The 21792-nt window shown below is 39.3% G+C and overlaps 1 protein-coding gene across 35 annotated transcripts in view; it reads left to right on the top strand.

The window, feature by feature from the left end:
• PTPRD (protein tyrosine phosphatase receptor type D) overlaps positions 1 to 21792 on the top strand; it is a 1327869-nt gene that overhangs the window by 572228 nt on the left and 733849 nt on the right. For all 35 annotated transcript variants that reach the window (XM_066988380.1, XM_066988378.1, XM_066988352.1 and 32 more), the window contains one exon: positions 412 to 460. The gene's annotated coding sequence lies outside the window, so the exon portion shown is untranslated. The remainder of the gene's footprint in view (positions 1 to 411; positions 461 to 21792) is intronic.

The following is a 21792-nucleotide window of genomic DNA, read 5'->3' as shown; positions in this document are numbered from 1 at the left end:
TCACTCTCCCAGATGCTGTTGTGCAGCAGTTTTTGTTTGTTTGTTTGTTTTCCCCTTTCTTAAATCTGCTCTCACAGAGGCTCAAACAACATTGCTTATTTGCTTAGCTTTGGACAGCGGCGGGTCCATTTGGAGCTGGCTGGAACTGGCCCTTATCTAACGTGGGGCAGCTTCTGTATTCTTCTCACAGAGGCCACCCCTGCAGCCCCCTACTACCAAAACCTTGTCATATAAACCCAATACACATCCAAAGTGTACCATGCAATGTTTTAACTCATTGATTTCTCTGTAGTATATGTGTATGTTAATTACTTGAAGCACTGAACTATCATTTACCCATTTTGCTGTATATCTGTTGTCCTGCCATTCATTGCCGGTGATGATAGGTAGCTTTTGTTTTGTATTTCTTAGATCTCAGGATAGAGTATTTTTGATCCAGTTCCAAACCTGCAAGCTCAGGGTGAGTAATTGTTTTTGATATTTCTTTTTGCTGAATTTGGATATTTATGTGAAGAACTGCATTCTAGCGTGTTTCCTGGGTCATGAAATATATATATAAATGTACATACACAGGTAGATATATGATAATGTCAGCTGGTAATATCAGCCATTAATTCATATCTTACTACCACCAGCAAGAGAATGAGAGGAAAAAGTTGTGTTTTTTTTTTTTTTTCCATCCTGAGTAACCAGAAAGTAAATTTGTTGTTGTTGTTGTTGATGATATGGTTTTTGTCTGTTTGTTTGCTTGTTTTTAGCATAGTTTAACTGAAGGTATTGTGATATAACTGAATTTAATCAGTGCTATATGTGTGTAACTTAACTGAGTCGTATTTTGGGAGTATTAGTAATATAGTCGTCAAAGACAAGAGCTGACATAATTTCAAAGTGAAATAGATAACATGAACCAAAAGGTAATGATTTTTAAAACGGACAGAATTTCTCCAGATATAAATGGCGATTTTTATATTAAATCTGTTGTAAGAAACCAGACTTTTGGAATGAATAGGGGACAGGAATGGTAAGAAGTAAAACTTTCTTTATAATCACATGTTGTGTTTTATCAAAATGGTTTCCCCTTAGCAAAAGTTTAATGTGACTATGTTGGGAAGTGCAATGAAAGATGGATAACTGTTAGAAGGAAAGCTAAAATTATTGGAAACATGTGCTTGTTGTAGTTAAATTTTTTCTCTTTTCCATACACAAAGACTTTTGGGAAAACATATGTTTAATGTGATGTCATTTGAATGAAGTATGTTGACTTTTAGTATGTTGCTAAAATCAGTTTAAAAGTAATGTCATGAGGCTATTAAGATCAACAAGCTTGAACCAAAACATTCTCATGTGTTTTAATCTTGTTTCATAATATTAAAAAGAATAAAGTGAGTGCTTGTTCTGAAACAAGCAACAATAACATTAACATGTACTTGAGATCAAACTCACGAGGAAAACTTATTTGTATAACACATATCGCTGTCATGCTCCACATACATAGGCAGCAAACAACACTCCTAGACAGCAGAAACCTAAACCCAGGAGAACAGATCTGTCAGCTTTGTTTTATGACTCCACTGACTGTGTGAATGTAGTAGTTGAAAAAGCAACATAGCAGAAATAATTATATATTTCACTGTGTCATTATTTTTTTAATTAGTTACAAACTATAAGCTTTAAGGCAGGTTTTCATTTCAGAAGCTTATTGTGCAAGCCTAAAATTTAGAATTGGTAATATCAATTTTAAAGATTCCCAGAAAATATTTTTTTCCTCAATGTTTGGGCAGGTCCAGTGGGCTTTGTTTCTATCCGATCTCTTTCAGTTTTCTGTAAGATTATTTCTTTCTCTTTTGATTGTTTTCTTTGAGGAGTGGAGTTGAATGTTGCTATCTCACAGCCTGTACATCACATCTGTCTTCCTGCAGTCTTCCCTGCAGATCTGTAGATGATACTGAGGTGTCTATTGTAGTCTATAATCTAGTTTTAAATTTCAAATCTTTGAAATCTATTCTTTTTCTAAATAGTCGAGTGTGCAGAAGCTTATTTAGATTCCTGTAAGGGTCCTCTACTCAGAGAAATTCTGTAGGAGTATGCAAACTACTATTGTCAAAAGTTGTATCTGTACAAATATTTGCCTCTTTAACTTTCTTAATGTCTAGTGGTTGAGGAAACATTAACAATGTTTAAAAACATTACACTGAACACACTAGGGAAATCTCACTATAATATTATGTTACTTAACATAGACTTCATGGCAATCTATTTCTGCCTTATTTTTTTAACAACTGCTGTATAAAATATACATAATACATACAATATGTATGTGTGTGTATGTATCGTGCATAATAAAGCTTTGTTTTTGAAGAAAGAAGTATACAAAACCAATAATAGGTCATAGTCTGAGAAGTTAGGATTTCAAAGATAGCTTAAACCATACTTTGTGCTTATGAATATAAGAGACATGACCATAACATGGATAACCATATTAGCTAATTAATAATTATCATAAAACTATGGTAAAATATGTTTTTGTGTGAGGGGAAAAAATTCAAATTAAACATAACAGAAATAAACACCAATTATGGGGAAAATCCAGCACAAAAGAAGCTCTAGCCAATTTTTATGTTGGCTCACTGAAGTTTACTATACTTGGAGCAATTAAAAGATACAGCTGCTAACTCTGCTATGGAAAGGTATTCATTTCCAATAATAAAATCTTTCCAAGCTGTTCAAAGTAGAAAGATAGTTTATTTCATTCCTTGCATGAACTGACCGTGTTCAAATGATATAAATTAGACATGGGATTCTCCCTGGTGGTCTTTTTAAACTGTAGTTTTAGCTACTTTTTTTTTTTTCCTCATTTTTTATTGTTTTATTTGCCTGCATCTTTTTTTTTTTTTCTTTACATATATGTGATGAAGATAACCAGAGCAGACCTAGAATAGGCTGTTACTGAAGTTTTGAAGAATTCTTGTGAAGTTTGAATCAGGAATGAAGTCCAGTCCTGTAGAGAAAGCAGTATTTTCTTCAGATATAAGTTTAAGCAGACTTGTGACATATTTGATTTAGTTATTTATATACTTGAAAAAGAAAAAAAAAAGGATATGGATAAATGTAAGTAGCAGTGTCACCATTAAAATACCACTACAGACTTTGCACACCTTGCCATGGTTAAAACACAACAACAACAACAACCAAACAAGAAATTAAATTGTGTTTAAAATAAAACAAACAAAAACAAGCAAAAACAACTTAGTAAATTGGAACCAGTGGATGAAGATAAATCTATAAGACTGAACTTACCTAGCCTTATGTCAAAGTCATGTCTGTGCCACCCCCGATACCCAATATTTATTCATTTCCGTAGTAAATAAATTTCTTATTCCCATCCCCATTTCTTCTTCTCTCTTTTTTTCTTTTTTTTCTTCTAATAATCTCCTTCTAATTCAGATCTTGATTTATTTTTAACTTCGTTCAGACTTATGTATGTAGTGTCGCCATGTTCCTTGACCAAATTCCTCAAGAAATGTCAATCAGCCAATCAAACAAGCAATGTACTCCTTTACAGATAACTTTTAAATGTGCAAGGGGAGGAAACCAAAAAATCTGTTTCCTGCTCATATTGAGGGTGAATAGAGATGAGTCTGCCAAAAGCAATGGATAACCATAGCAATTTTGAAGAATTTGTCTTTATGCTAAGAAAATAATAGGATTTTGATAACTGTCCAGAGTTGTCTTTCTCACATTTTCAATAATTTTATGTCAGTGAAAGGAATATCAAGGAAGGAATTTGGCATGCCGTGTACGCTTTTCATGTTCAGCTTGTGAGCCTTTTGCCTATTACCTTGGCACTTAAGAAATTAGTTTTTCTTGGTCATTGATCAGTAGAGTGGTCAAGAATTTATTATCCCAGAAATTTAATAAGCTATACTTTTTTATAGAATAAAATAATCTAATCTAAAAACAGATAAATCTTTGCCCACCAAAAAAAAAAAAAAAAAAAAGGATAATTTTAAAGATTGAATTTTCAGGAAAAGTACATTTAAAATGCTGTTTTAACTGAATTCCTCTAAATGCTGTTCCACAAACAACCATGTGTAAGATTATAGATAATGGCTATATGTTCATTGGCAAAACCTTACCACATACAACACTGTATTTGGAAATCTTTACCGCTGATTATTAATTTACATATGAATAGATGGACATAAACACAAACTTATATGGTACACATTTTTAAGAATACATTAAGCCTTGTGAATTCTCTCTATATTTGATCCTGTTCAGTTCTTAAGTGTGAGCGTTATTTTCTTAGATAAATATACTTATCCTATATATTTACATATTTCCAATGAGATAGGCAATATTTTCTTAAAAGCCCTGTGAAAGTGATTAGCTAATAAAAGTCCTTGAAAAGTGAATTTCAAGCATGGTATTTGTAACAATACAGAAAAAACAAACACAACAAATTATATTTTAATACTCTTAGTAGTAATTTACCAGTAAGTGAATCAATATGACTAAAAACTTTGCAGCTCATGCCACAATACAAATAAAAGGTTGGATGTAGGATAAGAATGAGGTGTGTTATTTTTCTAAGGTTGTTTTGCTTTTCTGATATTGACCAAAAAAAAAAAAAAGGTTATTTATACTGAAACATATTCTATCTTTCTGAACAATTAAAAAGTATCAACTCTTTTACTTGAAACACAGTATATTCCGTAAATATGTTTTTGATCAAGGAATAAAATTAATAAAATATTAACCAACTTGCATAAAATTTCAAATAAAAAAAAAAGCTTTTAAACTGAAGACTACTTTAATTTTCTAGTGTATGTTCTCTGAAAATATTGATTAAAAATCTCTATGATGGTAACAGTCTAGGAAAATCATTATTAGAAAAACATTACAAAATCCTTATAATATTTTGCCTTTTGTACCTCTAAGAATGTCATTCTATCTCTCAGTAGTACGATTATTTCTGAATTTAAAATGAGATTTAAAAGAAAAGACAGCTTGGATCTAATTTTCAGGTGGATGGTGCTAAACATACAGTGGAATTTACATTTAAATCTCTTCTTATATAATCTAGAGACCCATACTAGAATTTTCAGGATTTAATAGGAAGGTTATATTTTGCTACATAAAAGGTATTTTGATAGTTCTCAGCAACCAGTAATTGCACCTTAAAATTTGCTCTCAGATCTTGTGTGGAACAAGAGACTATGTTGTAGGGCTGTAAGTTCAGAGAAGATATGTATTTGTTAGAAACTAAATGAAGTCAATCAAGAACGAAATGATGATGTAATACTGCCACATATGCAACTGGATAAACTGATTCAAAATTTAATGCTATTTAAACTACTAAATGGGTGACATGCATGCCTTTTCTGACACACAGAAAACACTAGTAACAGGCACAATGGAGGCTACATTACTAAAGGATTAGCAATTGCTCTTAGACTGATTTCCTTACATATCTTTGATATTATTTGAATAACCATATCCATCCCACCAAACACAATTATTGGCTACTGTCAGGCTACAAGAAAAGAGGGGAATTTATTTGAATCCTTATACTCAAAGACTATGGCAGTATCTGCTTATCGTAAGTTCAGTTATTCACATTGAGAAAGGATGTAGAATTGGAAATGCAAATTATAAGTTACAGGTAAAATTGTTTCTTTCATCCAGATACTGAATATCTGAAACACAGATGATTTAAAATGCAACATCGCAGAATTTTTTTCCATTTGTTTATGCAGAGATCTGCTAACCCTCTGAATAGAGAAGATTTTCCCCAGGACCAAAATATATTGTACTACCATGTTGGAATGCTGCAAGAAAACATTAATAACTCATATAGTCTCACTTTACTCATGATAAGATTGAATCGGGGATAAAATTGAGGACTTTTTTATTGTATATATATATATATTATATATATATATGTATAATGTAATGACAGATTTAAACTCTTTTTCAGTTTTTAAAGAACTGAGAATTATTCTTCAGGTATCTTTCCCAAAAGCTAGTAGAAAATACTGCCATTGATGCCATTGACCTGTAAATGAACTCCTATTTGTACGTATGTGCATGTATCTATGCAGTTCTAGTGGGCTTGATGCTACACAGAAGTCCTTGTCAGACAGCTCCATGTACTATACCTTCTTACGTATGCAGATATTTATACCTATTGTTTAATATAAATTATTTTCACTGGACTTGTAAGGACATAAAAACAAATGGGTGAGTCATTATTCTGTACAACTCACCTGCAAAAAGGGAGGGGAAGTAAGAATTTGCCTAATAAAATCTAAAAAGCTTTATAAATCATAGAATCATAGAATATCCTGAGTTGGAAGGGACACACAAGGATCATCGAGTCCAACCCCTGGCTCCACGCAGGTCCACCTGTTCAGACCATATGACTAAGTGTACAGCCTAAACGCTTCTTAAACTCTGACAGGCTTGGTGCTGTGACTACATCCCTGGGGAGTCTGTTCCAGTGCGTGACAACCCTATTGATGAAGAACCTCTTCCTGATATCCAATCTGAACCTCCCCTGTTGCAGCTGGACTCCATTCCTGTGGCTTCTATTACTTGCCATTAAAGAGAACAGATTGGCGTGTGCCCCTCCACTCCCCATTGTGAGGAAGCTATAGACCACGATGAGGTCTCCCCTCAGTCTATTCTTTTCCAGGCTGAACAGGCCAAGTGACCTCAGCCACTCCTTGTACATCTTCCCCTCTAGGCCCTTCACCCTCTTTGCAGCCCTTCTCTGGTCACTCTTCAATAGTTTCACATCCTTTTTGTACTGTGGTGCCCAGAACTGCACACATTACTCAAAGTGAGGCCGCACCAGTGCAGAGTAGAGCAGGACAATCACTTCCCTTGACCAACTAGCAACGCCGTGCTTGATGCACCCCATGATACGGTTGGCCCTCCTGGCTGCCAGGTCACACTGCTGGCTCATATTCAACTTGCCGTCAACCACAACCAGATCCCTCTCTTCAGGGCTGCTCTCCAGTGTCTCGTCCCCCAGCCTGTACATATAGCCAGGGTTGCCCCGTCCCAGGTACAGGACCTAGCACTTGCTTTTGTTAAACTTCGTGCGGTTGGTGATTGCCCAGCTCTCCGGTCTGTCCAGATCTCTCTGCATGGCCTTTCCACCCTAACAGAGTCAACAACTCCTCCAAGTTTAGTGTCATCAGCAAATTTTCTCAAAACACTTTCTACTCCTACATCCAAATTGTTTATAATAACATTGAAGAGAACTGGCCCTAAAAAGGAACATTGGGGGACCCCACTAGCTAGCCGCCAGCCTGATGTGGCCCCATTTACCACAACCTTTTGAGCCCTGCCCATCAGCCAATTGCTCACCCATCGTATGATGTTTTTGTTTAGCTGTATGCTGGACATTTTATCCAGTAGGATTGTATGGGAAACTGAAAAATAAATGCCACATACAGCATCAAATTTATTGCTGAAGACATTGGAAATGAGCATTAAACAGCTTCTTGATGTCTCTTTTAAAAAAATTCTCATTATTTCGCATTCAGCTTGGATGAAGATCAAATAGTTACCTTAATCAGGAGTGAAAGTGCTGTTAAAGCACAAGTTTGTCAGAGATTTGTTGATTTAAAATTCACATAGAAAACATAAAAGAAAAAATACACTTGTATTTAGACTGCTAATGGTTATTGGACATAGGCTTCATGGGATAAAATCCTGCTTTTTCATCTTCATCTTGCTTCTGCTCTTGAAATAAGCAAAATTTGTAAAATAATATTCGGGTTAAAAAGTATCACCTGAGTAGGCAATGTGCTGATCTGTGAGGACACCATCTCAAATTTGTCGAATTACTATGAGTTTGGTGAAATAGCAGAAAAAACACCACCACCACCATATGCCCTCTCCCCTCCTCCTCCCTGCCTCCCTTTTGTATGGAGTTATGGTTGCTCTTCAAAATTTATTTTGGGAGGTATAAGAAAGTATGTCATTAACATTCTCTTGGGAATTCATGGAATTAATTCTAGTTCTAATGGATAAAAAGATAAAAAATTCCCATCTTCCTTCATGGAAATTTTTTGTGTGTGTTACGTGGAAGAGGTTTTTTTTTTCTTTTTTCCTGTGATTTTGTGCAAAAAGCTGCATAGAAATGAAACAGAAAAATTACATAGGTTGAAACAAAATTTTGTCCAGTCCATTTAGGACTGGGTGCAAAAATATATGATTCACTTCATAAACAAAGACAGGGAAAAAGATGTAGACTTTCAAAGAGATGTAGACAGTGCATTCATTTATATAACTTGCCAAAGAGTCCAGTAAACTCTGATATTCCAGTAAACTCTGATAGAATTTTTATTGGGAGAGAAAATCACTTATAAATATTGTGTAAATAAATATACAACTAAATGCAATGCAAGTCTAATTCTATAAGCATCTGAGAGATGTCTCATAATTGATAGCCCTTGTTCTTGTGGGGGCCTTCAACTTACCAGATGTCTGCTGAAAATACCGCAGAGAAGAAACAGTCTAGGAACTTTCTGGAACATGTGGAAGATAACTTTCTGACACAGCTGGTGAGTGACACAACTAGGGAAGGCACCCCACTGAACCTTCTGTTGTAAACAGAGAAGGACTTCTTGATTGTGTGAAGGTTGCAGGCTGTCTTGGGCATAGCAATCATGAATTAATAGAAGTCTTGATTCTTGGAAATGTAAAGAGGGGGTTAGCAGAACTGCCACCTTGGACTTCTGGAGGGCAGACTTTGGCCTATTTAGGAGCCTAGTTGACAGAGTCCCTTGGGAGGCAGTCCTGACAGGCAAAGGAGTCCAGGAAAGCTAGATATTCTTCAAGAAAAAAATCATAATGGCACAGGAGCAGGCTGTCCCCATGTGTCTGAAGTTGAGCTGTCTGTGAAGAAGACCAGCTTGGCTGGACAAAAAGCTTTGACTAGAGCTCAGAAAGAAAAAGAATGTTTACAACCTATGGAATAAGGTGCAGGCCACTCAGGAGGACTACAGAGATATGAAGCTGTGCAGGGAGAAAATTAGAAGGGCCAAAGCACAACTGGAACTCAGTCTGGCTACTGCTGTTAAGGACAATAAAAAAATGTTTTTATAAATATGTAAATAAGAAAAGGAGGACTAAGGAGAATCTCCAGGCTTTGTAGGATGTGGGGGAAAAATCAGTGACAAGGGATCAGGAAAAGGCTGAGATAGTGCCTATTACCTAATTTTTTAGTAGAAAGCCTAGTTGTTCCCTGAGTACTAAGCCACCTGTGCTGTTAGATAGGGATGAAGAGCAGAATGAAGCCCTCGTAATCCAAGATGAAATGATTAGTGACCTGCTACACCACTTAGATATATCTAAGCTACGCCACTTAGATGTACACGTCTATGGGGCCAGATGGGATCTACCTAAGGGTAACGAAGGAGCTGGCAGAAGTGCTTACAGAGCTGCTTTCCATCATTTGTCAGCCATCCTGACTATCAGGGAAGGTCCCAGTTGACTGGCAGCTAGCAAGTGAGATGCCCATCTACAAAAAAGACCAGAATAACGATCCAGGAAACCACAGTCAGACTTTGGTACTCAGAACAGTTATGGAGCAGATCGTCTTGAGTGCAATTATACAGTATATACAGGACAACCAAGTGATCTGGCCCATGCAGCATGAAGTTTATAAAACGTATATCATGCTTGACTAGCTTGATCTCCTTCTATGTCAAGGTGACGCCCTTAGTGGCTGAAAGAAAGACTGTGGATGTTGTCTACCTAGGCTTCAGGAAAGATTTTGACAGCAATTCCTACAGCATTCTTCTGGATAAATTGACTGCTCGTGGCTTGGACAGGCATGTGCTTTGCTTGGTAAAAAAATGGGTGGGTGGCAGGACCCAAAGAGGTGTGGTGAATAGAATTGAGTTGTAGGCTGGTCACTAGTGGTGTCCTCCAGGGCTCAGTACTGGGGCCAGTTCTCTTAAATATCTTTAGCAATAGCCCGGACAAGGGGATCAAGGGCACCCTCAGTAAGTTTGCAGATGACTCCAAGATGGGCAGGAGTGTTAATCTGCTTGAGGGTGGGAAGTCTTTACAAAGGGATCTGGATAGACTGGATCAATGGGCCAAGGCCAACTGTATGAAGTTCAGCAAGGCTAAGTGCCGGGTCCTACACTTGGGGCACAACAACCCCATGCAATACTACAGGCTGGGGGAAGAATGTCTGGAAAACTGCCCAGTGGAAAGAGGGCTGGGAATATTGGTTGATAGCTGGCTGAATATGAGCCAGCAGGGTGCTCAGGTGGACAAGAAGGCCAACAGCATCCTGGCTTATATCAGAAATAGTGTGGCCAACAGGACTAGGGAAGTGATTGTCCACCTGTACTCAACTCTGGTGAGGCTGCACCTCAAATATACTGTGTTCAGGTCTGGGCCCCTCACTACATGAAGGACATTGAAGTGCTGGAGCATGTCCAAAGAAGGGCAACAAAGCTGGTGAAGAGTCTGGAGACAAGTCTTAATGAGGAGCGTCTGAGGGAACTGAGGTTATTTAGCCTAGAGAAGAAGAGGCTGAGGGGAAACCTTCTCACTCTCTACAACTACCTTGGAGGAGGTTGTAGCGCGGTAGGGGTCAGTTTCTTCTCTCAAGCAACAAGTGATAGGACAAGAGGAAATGACCTCAAGCTGCACCAGGGAAGGTTTAGGTTGGATATTAGGAAAGACTTCTTCACTGAAAAGGTTGTGAGGCATTGGAAGAGGCTGCCCTGGGAAGCAGTTGAGTCACCATCCCTGGAGGTATTCAAAAGACATGTAGAAGTGATGCTTAGGGACATGGTTTTATTGTAGATTTGGCAGTGCTAAGTTAATGATCGGACTAGATGATCTTAGAGGTCTTTTCTAACCTAAAGGATTCTATGATTCTGTGAGATCCCTCTGAGGTTTCTCTTCTTTAGGTTCTCTTAGCTCTCTCAGCCTCTCCTCATATGACAGATGCTAAAGTCTCTTTGTCCCTTCACTGGGCTAACTCCAGTATGTCCATCTATCTCTTGAAGTGGATTGCTCAACAGATGTGCTGTGCTTTTGTGACCATTGCCTATTTTCCTGTGACAGGGCACCACTGAATACAGCCTGTTCCAGTCTTCTTCTGACTCTCTTCACTCTCTCCTCTCTTTGACTTGAGGAATGGTCATGGTTTCGTTGTAGATTTCGCAGTGCTAGGTTGATAATTGGACTTGATGATCTTAGAGGTCTTTTCCAACCTATCCATTCTATGATTCTAATAATAATATTAATAATAGTAATAATAATAATGAGTTCCACTTAAAAATAATTAGTTATTTTATTAAACATGTTAAAGAGCACCATGTAACAATGTAAAATCTAGAACTCTTAGGTCAAAGATACATGTGGCTCAGCATGAATTTTCTACTGGTGGTTTAAGTAATTTTTATTCTAAAATAGCCTCCAGCTTCAGTCCGTCAGACTGTCAGTTCCATTCATGTGATACACTGAAGTAGAAAAGTGAATAAAGAGAATAGAGAAATCTCAAACCATTGAAATTGTTACAGTTTTAGACTTTATTATATAAACTGAGTAACTAAAATATTATTTACTAAATCAATAAAATAAGCTGAATACTAAAGAGACTGAGTAAAATTTCTTATGTTTTGTTATGTATCAAATTCAACTTCTTTTAGAGAATTCTAAAATAATGTTGCGGCTCTAAACCAAAATCATTAAAAATTTATAATGTAATTTCAAAACTAAACTGAACTGAAAGCGAAATATGTCACATGCTAGAACAGGTATATCTATAGACGCGTGAAGTGGAAGTTATATTCTTTCCATAGTATTAGCAATTTCTTCAAGTACAATCTCTTTTTTCCATCTCCTTCCAGTTCAGTCATGTTTGTATATTGGTAAATTACATAGGGTTTGCCTTACAAGGTATCTGAATGCACAGACTCCATGGGAGTATGCAACTTCTAAGATATAATTTTATTTTTGTCTTAGTTTTTCTTCCCTCTACAATATCAAGTTTATGTACTTTATGTACTATCACTTATCCTTTTGACTGCTGATAACCCTATCGGTCTTTATCAAGGTTTGTATCTGAACTAAAATCTGTTATTTTTTTAGACTATGGGTGTACTTGGAGATCAAGATTAGGCTTTTGTTAAATCATTTCATTGATAATGAGGAATTAGGTGGAAAAAAAAAGTAACATGCATTGGTAGAAAAAATCTTTAAAGCATATTTAGGTCTGCGAAAGGCTTTCAATAGAACATAGGTAATTCTTGAGGTGATAAAATAGATGAGATTTCATTGCATAGCTGAGCAGAACTCAACACCTTCTCCTCCTTTCCCCTTCCCCTTCCCCTTCCCCTTCCCTGCCCCTGCCCCTGCCCCTGCCCCTTCCCTTTCCCTACCCTTTCAGTCTCAGAAACCTTTTAATGATGTGGTGGAGTTCTAAAAGAGCAAGATTAGAACATTCTTAGAATATCATCTGGACTTTCATTACTATTGCACAAAAAATATATATTTTTCTTTAGTTTAAAAGTAACGGATCATATTGATTCTCTTGCCGTGTACAGAGATAGTCTGTAATAACTTGCTGGACCAATGGGCTGAGGCCATCTGTGCTGGACCAATGGGCTGAGGCCAACTGTATGAAGTTCAACAAGGCCAAGTGCCGGGTCCTGCACCTGGGGCGTAACAACCCCAAGCAGTGCTACAGGCTGGGAGATGAGTGGTTAGAAAGCTGCCTGGCAGAGAAGGACCTGGGAGTATTGGTTGATAGTCGGCTGAATATGAGCCAGCAGTGTGCTCAGGTGGTTAAGAAGACCAAGGGCATCCTGGCTTGTATAAAAAGTGGTGCGGCCAGCAGGTCTAGGGAAGTGATTGTCCCCCTGTACTTGGCTCTGGTGAGGCCACACCTCGAGTAGTGTGTTCAGTTTTGGGCCCCTCGCTACAAGAAGGACATGGAGGTGCTCGAGAGAGTCCAGAGAAGGACGACGAAGCTGGTGAGGGGTCTGGAGAACAAGTCTTACGAGGAGCGGCTGAGGGAGCTGGGCTTGTTCAGCCTGGAGAAGAGGAGGCTCAGGGGCAACCTTATTGCTCTCTATAGGTACCTTAAAGGAGGCTGTAGCGAGGTGGGGGTTGGTCTATTCTCCCACGTGCCTGGTGACAGGACGAGGGGGAATGGGCTAAAGTTGCGCAAGGGTAGATTTAAGTTGGATATTAGGAAAAACTTCTTTACTGAAAGGTTTGTTAGGCATTAGAATGGGCTGCCCAGGGAAGTGCTTGTCACCATCCCTGGAGGTTTTTAAAAGACGTTTAGATGTAGAGCTTAGTGATATGGCTTAGTGGAGGACTTGTTAGTGTTAGGTCAGAGGTTGGACTGGGTGATCTTGGAGGTCTCTTCCAACCTAGATGATTCTGTGATTCTGTGATTCTGTGACTTACAGTATTTTAAGGGCGCCTAGAGAAAAGATGGGAAGGAACTCTTATCAGGGAGTGCAGCGATAGGAAAAGAGGTAATGGTATTAAACTGAAAGATGGTAGGTTTAGATTAGATATAAAGAAGAAATTATTTACTCAGAGGGTAGTGAGGCACTAAAAGAGGTTACCCAGAGAAGCCGTGAATGTACCATCCCTGGAAACGTTCAAGACAAGGCTCGATGGGGCCTTGGGAAACCTGATCTAGTGGGAGGTGTCCCTCCGCATGGCAGGGGGGTTGCACGTAGATGATCTTTCAAGTCTCTTCCAGCCTAAACCATCTATGGTTCTATGACTTTCTATATCTCTTTTTAAACTGTATGAAGTTTTAGAAGTGCAAGAATCTGGGAATGTTTGTTGAAATTCACATCACTGACAGAAGTCTGGTGAAGGCAGATAGTCTTTAGGGAAAGCTGTTTGTTGTCTGTACTGCTGTCTTTCCTGAGAAGTTTAGAAGAGAGAGACTAATAGGCACACTGAGGCAATGTGAAGTTCCTGTGTCACTGAATTTTTCATAAGGTCTGCTATCTGAAGGCTCATTCTGGGATGCATTTGGGATTACAGCAGTATCTGATACCTTGGCTATATCTGTCCACTGTTATCACCAGTCACTGCTGAGACGTAATATACCCAGAGTCATTGGCAGGACTTTCTCACTCCCCTACTCTGCTGGGCACAGCATCTGCTTATAATTTTGGACAGCAATTCTTATTGGAATCCAAAGTGCATAGGACTACTTCCTTTGCTAAACAGAAGGCTACAATGATGTGCATCATCTACAGTAACCTGTAGGAGGAAACTCCTATGGAATTTAATAACTGAGTTTCAAAGGTTGCCTTTGGTATTTGGGTGCAATTAAAAAAAATCTTCCAGATTATTTTGAAGTCCTTTGGAAAGAATTCATTCACTATTTAACTAAGTTATTTAGAGATGTATTTTGTCATACTGTTCTAATTTCTGTCAAGTTTTCTTTTTGTCATTCCTCCGAATTACATTTCTTTGGAGTTCTCCATAGCTGTCAGTCTCAAAAGTATATTCTCCTTTCCCATACATCTGAGAGCATGCTTACTTTCTATGGAAAAGCTGTTTGAAAAACTAGAAAATATTTTGATTCTTTTTATATTTTTGACTGCAGCACTGCAGATCCCTTTATGTTCATCTATATCTAGAAACTTTAAACATAGTCTAATATTTTACAGATTTATGTAATAACATCACTGTATTTTAGATTTCTGTTGTTCCTCTGGTTGCCTTCATTATGGCAAATTCATATTTGTCATAATAAGAATTAATTCTGTATTCCTGGGCTCCCTTTGAAATGTAAACACCGCCTTCTCTAGATAAAGTTGGATCTATTTGCTAATCTACATTAAATATAACTCTCTCCATAGAAATATATCTCTCCAGTTGAGATTTAATTTGAATTACATTTTCTGATAAACTTACAGGAATCATGGTATGAAACTTACTGCTGTTTTAAGTAATTTATTCGTCTTTCTTCATGATTTGATATGTAGAGTACAATGTGTTTTGCTGTTTTTATGTAATGATACTGTAGTTTTTACTGTTGACAGGGAAATAATGCCATAAAAGTGCTCAAATACTTGGATATGGAAAATGTATTTAAACATGCATGTTTAATGTGTACAGAAGATCATAAAATGCCCATGGAATAGATTTAATGTGGATCTTCTCTAACCTTTGTGACCTGTGTTATCAGGCAGGAGAGGTAAATTGAAAAAAAAAAAAAAGAAAAAAGTTGTTTCCCTTCTTCCCATTTCCCTTGTATTTGCTCTCTGAAAGCAGGGCATTTTAAAACTGAGATAACATTCATTGGTATGATGCATTCCAACACAAGGTGCTTGTTTCTGAAAGGTTTTTGGAGCCTGCAGCTTGACTCTTTCTTCCTCACCCACAACATCAACGAAGCTGATCTACATCAGTGTGCAGACATGTCTCAAAATCTTCTTTTTAGTGAGCTCCTTTACCTCCAGCAGAATGAGTACCAGATTTGTCCACTTTTTGTTAGATTTAAACAGACACAAGGCTCATCTTCCTTTCTAACTTCCTTTTGGTACTACCAAATAGTGGTAAACAAGGAAATAAGCAAGCAAACAAATAAAAGAAAAAATGTAGATAAAGATTGTGAAAAATAGAGTTTGCAGTGTTTCTCTGGCACTTCCAGGTATGACAAACTTCCAGGTATGACAAACAACCAGTAACCACTCTTGTCCACATTGTAACCCTAAAACTATGTTATTTTCCTATTTCTGTTACAGCAACTTTCTGCTGTCCTCCTTTGGGGCAGGTGAACCTGTTCTCTCAAATGCAAAACAAAGCCCAAGAAATGCTTTATGTAAAAATATATCAGACCATTATGAGGCTGTGCCATGCAACCTCCATGTTCCTTTCTAACCAAAGCAATCCTTTACTAATTAGTAAAGGAAATAGAGCATATACGGGTAGTGAATAACTCTGAATTATGTTCTTGCTTCAGTGGTTGAGTCTGTTATGATTGATTATTATTGCTCTCAGGAAGCTCTCTTTCACTATGAAAGGTGTTACAGTGATGGGTCTCAAGAAGTACCTTACTAGATGGAGTAGAAACTACTCTCCCACTTTGTTTTAGCTCAGTAACCCTATTTAAATAGAAAATAAATGCTCAAATGCAAAGTAGAAGCATAGGACTCATAGAATCACAGAATCATTCAGGCCAGAAAAGATCTCTTAAGACTACCTAGTCCAACCTTTACCCTAATGCTAAAGTCTACCACTAAACCATGCTACTATGTTCTAAATCTACATGTTTCTTGAAGACCTCCGGGGATGGTGACTTAACCACTTCCCTGGACAGCCTATTCCAATGCCACACAACCCTTTCAGTAAAGAAGTTTCTCCTAAATTAAATCACTAAAGGGGTGTGACACTGCAACTTTATATGGACCATACTTGGTACTGTATTAAATACATATTTAAGACACAATTCACTCATGAGGCAACACAGTAACCTACATCTTATTAAGTACAGATCTAATTCTCTCATAACTGATGTTCCACAAGACTGTAGTTATTAATCTGTGCAGAAGGATGACACAAGATTTGTCATGATGCCTTGTGCACAAAGCATGTTGGGTAAAAATGGCTATGCACAGATTAAAAGACAGTAAAACAACCCATTCAGCCCAATAACTACGGGTAAATTTGGAAATTACTTTCTTCAGAGACCATGAGGACTCTGCTGATGGCTTCAGTTGTGAGGGACCTGAAAGATCATCTAGCTCCAACCCCGCTGCCGTGGTCAGGGATGCCATCCACAAGATCAGGTTGCCCAGGGCCTCATCCAACCTGGTGTTGAACACCACCAGGGATGGGGCATCCACAACCTCTCTGGGCAACCTGTTCCAGTGCCTCACCACCCTCTGAGTAAAGAATTTCCTCCTAACATCTAATCTAAATCTCCCTTCTTGTAGTTTAAAACCATTCCTTCTTGTCCCGTCACTATTTGCCTGTGCAAAAATGTCACTCTCCATCTTTTTCATAAGCCCCGTTTAGGTACTGAAAGGTAGCAATGAGATGTCTCCAGAACCTTTTTGTCTCGAGACTGAACATCTCCAACTCTCTCAGCCTTTCTTCATAGGAGAGGTGCTCCAGCCCTCTGATCATCCTTTGCCCCTCCTCTGGACCTGCTCTAACAGGTCTGTGTCCTTCTTGTTCTTGGGGTCCCAGATCTGGAGCAAGTACTCCAAGTGGGGCCTCTCAAGGGCAGAGTAGAAGGGGACAATCACCTCCCTTGACCTGCTGGCCATGCCTCTGTTGTTGCAGCCCAGGATGCCATTTGGTCTTCGGGGCTGCAAGCACACATCGCTGGCTCATGCTGAGCTTTTCATCCACCAGAACCCCCAAGTCCTTCTCTGCAGGGCTGCTCTCAATGATTTCTTCTCCCAGTCTGTACTCATGTCTGGGATTGCCCTGATCCAGGTGCAACATCTTACGCATGGACTTGTTGAACCTTGTGAGGTTCATGTGGGCCTGCTTCTCAAGTTCGCCCAGGTCCGTTTGGATGGCATTTCTTCATTCTTCACAGCCTGGTGTCACCTGCAAACTTACTGAGGCTGCGCTTGATCCCATTGTCTATGCCACTGATAAAGTTATTAAACAGCACCAGTACCAAGACAGTCCCCTGAGGGACGCCACTCATCACTGGCCTGCACCTGGACATAGAGACATTGACCACAACTCTCTGGGTACAGCCGTCAAGCCATCCATTGGATGGTCCACCCTTCAAATCTGTATGTCTCCAATTTGGAGATCAGGATGTCATGTGAGACTGTGTAAAAGGCCTTACCGAAGTCCAGGTAGATGACATTATTCAGTCTTTCCTAGATGTAGCTTTCCATGAAGTAGCCACCACTGTAGAAGGCCACCAGATTGGTCAGGCATGATTTGCCCTTGGTGAAGCCATGCTGGCTGTCTCGGATCACCTCTTTGTCCTGCGTGTGCCTTGACGTTGCTTCTGGGAGGATCCATTCCATGATCTTGCCAGGCACAGAGGTGAGGCTTACCAGTCTGTAGTTCCCAGGGTCCCCCTTTCTACCTTTTTTAATAATGGGAGTGATGTTTCCCTTTTTCCAGTCACTGGGGTCTTTGCCTGACTGCCATGACTTTTCAAATATGGTGGAGAGTAGCTTGGTGACTACATCAGCCAATTCCCTCAGGGTCCCGGGATGCGTGTCATTGAGCCCCATAGACTTGTACCTTCTTCACCAGGTGGTCTCAAACATGTTCTTCACTTACAGTGGGAGGGTGTTTTCTCCCCCAGGCCTCACCTAGAGATTCAGTGTTTCAAGAGATGTGGAAAGCCTGACTGCCAGTGAAGACTGAGGCAAAATAGTCCTCTCAGTAGTCCCAGTTCATTCAATAATCTGTTGTTCCCTGTATATATATAATCCTGAAAAGCAAACATTTCTTAAGTAGGGTTCTATTTCCCTGTATTCCTGTGTTATTTATTCTGAATATACAGTGAAATAACACCATTAACAGAAGGCCTGTATGCCTCATTTTTCCATGTATTTCAAGTTCTGTGTGTGTGTCCCTGCTGACTCATGGCACTGCACAGGTACTACGATGCATCTACCAGAATCATAGGGATTCCATTAAATAGAAAATTCCTAATGCAGTTAGGCAGCATTGTTTTTATGTCTGTGTTTTTTTTCTTTACTCCTCCCTTACGTTTTTGAGTGGCTTTTCTCATGCCTTCTACTCAGTGCTGTTGTATGTTAGCGTTAATTTCCAAAGGTATTTTTTACAAGTAATTTCTTCTCAACAGACATTGTTTTTTTCAGTTTGATTGTCAGTTTTCTCATAGATGGTACCTGGAAGATACAAAGTGGTGATAAGTATTAAGCAAAACTCTTGTTAGACTCTTAACCCTTTAAACATCTTCCTCAACTTCTTTGAAGATGTGATTGCTTTTCACTCTAGATTGTGTTTGACTGCAGAATGTGGGAAAGGGTAGTAGTAGAAGGAAGAATTTCAAAACTATAGCCAAATAAATGCATAATCAAGAAGATATCACTATCGTGAAATTGCTCCATCTGGAGAGACTCACAGCTCTAAACAGTTGGTAGAAAAGCCTGTGGAGCTCAACCCTAGTATACCTTGTTATTCTAACACTTACCTGCAACTCATTGTTAGTTTCTTTAAGTAAGAAACTTTAATATTCTAATTAATTATTCAAGAAACTAGGAAGCAAATATCTTAAATGAGGGTTGTATGAAAAGTTTAGGTCAAAATTTAATTTGCTCTTTAATGATTTTAAAATTAAACAAAAACATCAAGGTTAGAATACCCTAATCCTTTGCACTGCCATTACAATTTTCAGTTATAGAGTTAGAGAGAATGAGTTTAATGCCATTTAACTACTATTTCTTATGATTTTCTTCCTTCTGTATTTATACCTGACCTTAGTATACATGACCTAAGTTTCTTTGCACTTAGATATGCTGAAAGTATTTACAACATAATTTATTGAATGTAAAATATATATAAAATATGTAAAGGTTGCTATGGTGTGTTTCTGTCCCATTTCACTGGTAAAAATGACCTAGGAACATGCTAAGCAATCAGTGAATCTTTTTTATTTGATGAGTGATATTTGACTTGGTGAGCACTGTTATTATCATATATATTGAGTGTTGCAGATTTGATGTTTTTTATATACATAACTGAATGCACATCTTGAATGCTTTTTACAATAACAGATGAAGTAGACATTATTTATACAACTCTTTTAAAATGTGTATTTTTTATCCCTTGTCATTCATGTTCTTGCAGTAGTTTACCAAAGGCTGCAAGTTCATATATGTAAGTTTATGTAAGTAAAGATTAAGTAAAGACACTAAGTGTATGTAATTGCTAGTCCACAGTCAAGATTGCTCCAGTTTTGCAACTGCCAAAGAGTAGTTGGGTAGGTTTAAACCAGATAAGCTAATGCATTGGAGACAGGAACGCAGTGATAGCTATAGAAGAATCACAGAATCACAGAATTGTGGGGGTTGGAAGGGACCTCAAGAGCTCATAGGGTCCAACCCCCCTGCCAAAGTAGTTTCCCTAGAGCAGGTTGCACAAGTAGGCGTCCAGACAGGCCTTGAATATCTCCAGAGAAGGAGACTTGTTGTGGTTTAACCCGGCTGGCAGCTAAACACCACACAGCCGTTCGCTCACCCTCCCCCCTCCCTCTCTGGGATGGGGGAGAGAAACGGGAAAGTGAAGCCTGTGAGTTGAGATAAAGACAGTTTATTAAGACAGGAATATAATAATAACAATAATAATAATAGTGATAATGATAATAGTATTAATAATAATGTGTAAGAAACAAGTGATGCACAATGCAATTGCTCACCACCTGCTGACCGATGCCCAGCCTATCCCCAAGCAGCCGGCCCCCCACCCCGGCCAGCCACCCCTATATATTGTTTAGCATGACGTCAGATGGTATGGAATACCCCTTTGGCCAGTTTGGGTCAGCTGTCCTTGGTCTGTCCCCTCCCAGCTCCTGCTGCACCCCTAGCCTGCTCGCTGGCAGGACAGAGCGAGAAACTGAAAAGTCCTTGGCCTGGTGTAAACACTGCTCTGCAACAATTAAAACATCAACATGTTATCAGCGCTCTTCTCATCCTAATCCAAAACATAGCACCCTACCAGCTACTATGAGGAAAAATTAACTCTGTCCTAACTGGAACCAGGACAAGACTCCACAACATCCCTGGGCAGCCTGTTCCAGTGCTCCATCACCCTCACTGTGAAGACGTTCATTCGCATGTTGGTGCGGAACTTCCTGTGCTCCATTTTGTGGCCATTGCCCCTTGTCCTATCCCCACACACCACTGAAAAGAGGTTGGCCAAATCCCTCTGTCTCTCACACTTCAGATACTTGTAAACATTAATAAGATCCCCTCTCAGTCTTCTCTTCTCAAGGCTGAACAGACCCAGGTCTCTCAGCCTTTCTTCATAGGGAAGATGCTCCAGTCCCCGTATCATCTTTGTGGCCTTCCGCTGGACTCTTTCCAGGAGATCCCTGTCTTTTTTGTACCGGGGAGCCCAGAACTAGACACAGTACTCCAGGTGAGGCCTGACCAGGGCAGAGTGGAGGGGGAGGATCACCTCCCTTGACCTGCTGGCCATGCTCCTTTTAATGCACGCCAGGATCCCATTGGCCTTCTAGGCCACCAGGGCACACTGCTGGCTCATGGTCAACCTGTCGTCCACCAGGACCCCCAGGTCCTTCTCCTCAGAGCTCCTCTCCAGCAGGTCATCCCCCAGCCTGTACTGATACTGCAAGGAAGGAATCCTTCCCAGGTGCAGGACTCTACACTTGCTCTTGTTAAACCTCATTTGGTTACTTCCTACCCAGCTCTCCAGCCTGTCCAGGTCTCTCTGACTGGCAGCATAGCCTTCTGGCATGTCGGCCACTCCTCCCAGCTTTGTATTATCAGCATACTTGCTGAGGGCGGACACTCTTCCCTCGTCAAGGTCATCGATGAAGATGTTGAACAAGACCAGACCCAGCACCGAGCCCTTGAGAACACCGCTGGTCACAGGTCTCCAGGCGGACTCTGCGCCGCCAGTCACCACCCTCTGAGCTCGGCCAGTCAGCCAGTTCTCAACCCACCTTACTGTCCACTCGTCTATTGCACACTTTCTCAGCTTTGCTAGCAGGATGTAGAGGGAGACAGTACCAAAAGCCTTGCTAAAGTCAAGGTAGATGACATCCACTGCTTTCCCCCCTGTCTACCCAGC

The sequence above is a fragment of the Anser cygnoides genome, chromosome Z, assembly GCF_040182565.1.
Source record: "Anser cygnoides isolate HZ-2024a breed goose chromosome Z, Taihu_goose_T2T_genome, whole genome shotgun sequence".
NCBI classification, from domain to species: domain Eukaryota; kingdom Metazoa; phylum Chordata; class Aves; order Anseriformes; family Anatidae; genus Anser; species Anser cygnoides.
Note: the sequence above shows the minus strand (reverse complement) of the source record. Positions and strands in the feature narration are given on the sequence as shown.